Here is a 5,666-nt window from a genome sequence, read left to right as displayed (position 1 = left end):
ACAAAGAAACAATTTCAAAATCCCCCTGTCCTACCCCCCCCCCCCAATTATGCTCTTTAATACCGCTTGTTACCACAGACATGGTATAGTCCAATAAACACAGCAAGTATTATAAGGTATTAATGATCAAACCACGATCTTCTGGGTGCAGAGATTGAAGGTATGGCTCCCACATCTGGAGGAATCACTTCCGTCTCTTGGGGAATCCTTTAGCATCTCTGGCCTCCCACGTCACCAATAGGTGTAGTTGGTTTCTCCAGTGCCAAAAATTCAGAGGTTCAGCAGATACTCAACATTGCAATACACATTTACGTGCAAATAAAGCCATCTTACATATAAGCATAGTATTGCCCTTAGACTTACCACCAAATGCTCCCTTTTTATCTAAGAACAACTGTTCTACCATGCCCACCACCCCTCCCCCCACCAGTGTATTCATATATCTTGTAATTGCCACCCAAAAACTCTGTACTTTGGGACAACTCCAAAATGAATGAAAAAAGGAATTGGGCTGACATCCATATTTTACACAACTAATACTGCGCCCCCTCCTCCGCCCCACACACGCACACACACATGAGTCTGGGCAAAGTAAGCGCAGTGTATCACTCTAAAATTAAGCTGATTTATCCGTCCCTTTCAGATGCTTCAGAACAGAATACAATAGAATCAGGAAGCATACAACTACTGACTCTTAAAATGACTTCTGCTCATTTATGTTTGACTACCATAAACATAAGCATCTGCGCATATTTGTATATCCACCCATTCATGAGCCACACAGAATTTAGTATTGATCAAACTTCTGGAATCTTCTGAGGTCACTGAAAATCATTAGTAGTGTTGGCTGTAATGCAGTGACCCCCCCCCCCCCCCCCCCCCAAAAAAAAAGGAACCTTAATTCTGAATTTCTTGACTTTCCTGCATTTATTACATTAGAACTGTATAGTTACAACAATTTTCTGTGTTAAACTGCCCATATCAGTATCTGTTAGAAACATGCCAGACAATATTCCATCCATAGTGACAGCATTTTTTTTTTAAGTTGGCCACCCTGGTTATTTTATACTCATATATTCAGGACCCAATGCACAAAAGCCTCGAAAAGAATGTTATTGCCACCTTGGTAAAAATTACAAAGGTGGAAAATAGTAAGCGATTCTCAAAACAAATCGCATGCAAAGGAGCTGCAGACTTTTACCATGCAGCTTGGTAGTGAAAGCACCAGGGCATTTGCTTTCCTTTCCTTCCCGATGGTGCTAAAGGTTTCACTGACTCCTCCAGGTGCGCCAACATCACTCTCTGGCCAGTTAAATTTCCCAGGAGTGGAGGAGTAGCCTAGTGGTTAGTACAGTGGACTTTGATCCTGAGGAACTAGGTTCAGTTCCCACTGCAACTCCTTGTGACTCTGGGCAAGTCACTGAACCCTCCATTGCCCCAGGTACAAATAAGTACTTGTATATACCACCAAAAGGCAGCATATTTCCCTTTCCCAGTAAAAGATGGCAGAAATCCAACAGGTTGCTAAAATAAAAGCTATGATGTGGCTGTTTTTGACTTTTATGTGCAGAAGCAGCCTTAGCACCATTTAGCATTGTTTATTATTTTACTGAAAGAACTTCTGGGAACTGCTTTTCCTCTGCTTTGAAGTTCTTATTTTATACTTTTAAAGACGCAGCTTCATGTGTTTTGTTTTTACATTTTCTTTTTGACCAACACCCCCCCAACACACACACATCCCAGCAGTTAGTACTTTCACATCTTATTTTCATGTGCAGTAGAAATGTAACCCTTTTGTACTGTTTTGTTCCATGATGGTGTAAGATGTTAAAGAAGCCAGTGACATCACAATACAGCTGCTCCAGACCTCCTGTAAAATTTCTCCAGGTAAAGGTAGGCAGACCTTTCTGTGCATAGCTTGTAAACTGCTGTGCATCCCTCAGAATGCACATTTGAATACTGATCAGCTCATTTAAATAAATTAGCATACTCCCCCCCCCCCCCCCCCGCTGCCATGAACATAAAAAAGCCCACCCTTGGTACATCTCTCGTTGAATACCTTGCTTGCTAAACTGGCTGCTCAGTGGAAAACACACATTGCTAGCCCAGTAAGTTCTGGGCTTTGGGCCCTCAATGCCAGGCTGTCCTTAGATATCAACACTAGAGAGTTGCACGGGGACAGAAATCCTACCCATCCCCGCCCGTCCCTGCTGGAATCTTACCCGTCCCCACCCATCCCCGCTGGAATCTTACCCGTACCCACCCATCCCCCGCAAAAATTTAAACCATCCCAACCCGTCCCCACCCATCCCCGCAAGAATTTAACCCATCCCCACCCATCCCCGTAAGAATTTAATAGTACATAAAAGAAAGTTCCAGTCAGCTCCCTTTCTGGATTTGAGCCACAGCACTGTAGGCAAGGACGGACCGGAAGTTGGAACTTGGAACACTCTGGTGCGCACATGTAAGATTTGTCTCTGATTCACTGGGATTGTGTGCTGAGAGGCCGCCACATGCACGCGCCAGTAGGTCAGGTGACATCTGATTCTCGTGCCTGTGTCAGAGCTGAGGTCTGTGCACCAGCCTGGGAGCAAAGAGGATTAATAGTAACAAAGTAAGTGACAGCAAATAGACCTGAACGGTCCATCTACTCTGCCCAATAGTCACACTCATGATCAATTCATCATTAAATCAACGAGTGTGATATTATATACTTGATTATGGTCTTTCTTTCGTGTTTCTGGAACAAAGACCACAGGAGTCTATCTGGCCCCATCCTTATGTTCCAACTGCTGGAGCTGCCATCGAAGCCCACTCCAGCCTATTCATGTTCTCATTTGTGGGACACAGACCGTAAAAGTCTGTCCAGCACTGTCCTCATGTTCCAGCCACTGAAGTTGCTGTCTAAGCCCTTTCCAGCCCATCCTACACCAGATTGCCATGTATGAGACACAGAACATACAAGTCTGCCAGGTATCAGCTCTAGTTCATCACAGCCAGAGTCGCCATCTAAGCGTCACTTGACACATCCACACACATGCAGCCATTTAAGGTTAGCTTTTATATATAACTTCCATTTTCTAATTAGAGATCCTCTGTGTTCATCCCACGCCTTTTTGAATTCCGTCATCATTTGTGACTCTACCACCTCCTTAATGGAAGACTTTCCACATTTATGCTGTTAAAGCAAGGAAGAAGAGGAGGAGGAGACAGCACTCAAATAAATTGGTATTCGGTAGATGAGAGGCTGGTGCAGGTGCAGCTTACACTTCCACGGGAAGCCCACAGAACTGGTTCCATCCCCGCGGGAACCCCGCAGGAACTGCCTCCGTCCCCGCGGGAACCCCGCAGAACTGCTTCCATCCCCGCGGGAACCCCGCAGGAACTGCCTCCGTCCCCGCGGGAATCCCGCGGGTTCCGCGGGATTCCCGCGGGGACGGAAGCCGTGCAGCTCTCTAATCAACACTACAAATTCAGGGATTGGGTGGCTGCCAGCATTTATCTGGTACCCCGATAATAGATAACTACCCAGATAAAGTTAGGACAGACTTTTTTTTTTTTACATTTGTACCCCGCGCTTTCCCACTCATGGCAGGCTCAATGCGGCTTACATGGGGCAATGGAGGGTTAAGTGACATGCCCAGAGTCACAAGGAGCTGCCTGTGCCTGAAGTGGGAATCAAACTCAGTTCCTCAGTTCCCCAGGACCAAAGTCCACCACCCTGAAAATGGCATGAACAAATCAAGATCAAGTATACATATGTAGTATCATTATACCTTATACAATGAGCTCATTTTGGTGTCATACCTTATACAGTGAGTTCATCTTGGTGGGCAGACTGGACCATACAGATCTTTATCTGCCATCATCTACTATGTTACTATGACTGAAGACGTCTTGTGCTGAAGCCTGGTTCCAACACTAGTGTGCATATCATCCCAAATGTACAGACTTAAATTCCTGCTGGCAGAACCAAAATTGGCAGGCGTAACTGAGGATTGCTCCTGAACCAACTACACCCCTAGACCACCAGGGATTGTAAGGTAGACCCAAGGGGGTCTGTGGGTGGGTGGGTGGGGGAAGGCACCCAGGGAAGGGGTGTTTGGGAGGCATGGCAACTCCTGTTCAGTGGTAGAGGGAGGCAAATGGGACAAAATACAAAACACATGGCCATTTTTCATTTTTGGCCAAAACTGAAAACATGGAACTTATTATTGAATGTATGTGTTCTGTTCACATATGACATAGTTCAATAACGATACATAGACAAAAAAGTAAATAAATAAATACAAACAAAAAAAAAAAGGAAAGAAAACCTTTCATCTGAAACCAAAAGAGGCAAAAAAAGGGATTTTGGGCTAGTTTCAGCACCGTAACCAAAACTGTTAGTCACTTCTAAGTTTTAACACTTGCTTTGCTACAGAGATACTGATGGCCTGTGCGGAACCTTTTATAGCAAAGAACTCACAGCTCTTAAAACTCTATCTCCATCTGCTGACTAAAGGCCAAAACTCATGCATTCTGGTTGGATTCAAGGAGAGAAAATGAGCAGATAAGACCAAATTTTTCCATTTTCACTATCCACTGTTTTTTTTTCTCCACCACTCCTCCTATCAAACAGCAGGAACAAGGAGAGAAGACAGACTGTTTCCTTGTTAACACCCTCTTTTCTCACTGATAGGTCAATGTACAATGTGACTTGTTCTTACTGGGCAGTGCCTACCTGCCTGCTGCCTACCATTCCAGTTTTAAGCCTCTAATCCAGCTCTGCCGTTCTATCTATCGCTTAACACCTCAGTCACTACATATATACCCGTAACACCTCAGTTACTACTTATGGCCCCTTTACACATTCTCTTCCTTGCCCTGTCCCTTCCTAATCTTTTTCCCCTCCCCCTACCGCTGTCTACCACTGGAACTCACTGCCCACCCATGTCCTCTCCCATCTTGCTCACTACTGCAATACCCTACTCACCCCCGTCCCTCACCACCTCACCATCTCTCCTGTCCCCCTCCTCCTTCCTAGCTCTCAACCTTCAACACTTCCTTCCTGCCATTAACCCATCCCCATTCCTCCTAAGCGCATCCCGTCTTCGTCGCCTTCGTCGCCCTACCTCCCCCACCCTCCTCCGCACTCTCTTGCTCCTCCTCCTGCTATCCGCAGGAGACATCAATCCCAATCCAGGTCCCCCACACCTGTCCTCGTCCTATCCATGCAAACGTTTCCGGGATGTCTCCAATCTCATATCTATTCCCCTCCTCCCCCCTCTTCCCTCCCCTTCTCATGTGCACTGTGGAATGCCCACTCGGTCTGCAACAAACTTCCCTTCACCCACGATCTCTTCATCTCTCATTCCCTTCACCTGCTTGCCCTAACTGAAACCTGGCTCTCCCCTGACGACTCTGCCTCAGTTACGGCTCTATGCCATGGAGGCTATCTCTTCTCCCATACTCCCCGCCTAGTTGGCTGTGGAGGAGGCGTCGGGTTACTACTCTCGCCCTCCTGTAGCTTCCAACCCCTCCTCCTACCACAGTCTCACTGCTTCTCATCCTTTGAAGTCCACTCCATCCGTCTATTCTACCCGTTGCCACTCAGAGTGGCAGTCATTTACCGCCCCCCTGATAAATCGCTCCCTTCCTTCCTCACCGACTTCGATGCCTGGCTT

This window comes from Microcaecilia unicolor, chromosome 1 (genome assembly GCF_901765095.1).
Source record: "Microcaecilia unicolor chromosome 1, aMicUni1.1, whole genome shotgun sequence".
NCBI classification, from domain to species: Eukaryota; Metazoa; Chordata; class Amphibia; order Gymnophiona; family Siphonopidae; genus Microcaecilia; species Microcaecilia unicolor.
The sequence above is the reverse complement of the archived record's forward strand: the minus strand, read 5'-3'. Positions refer to the sequence as shown.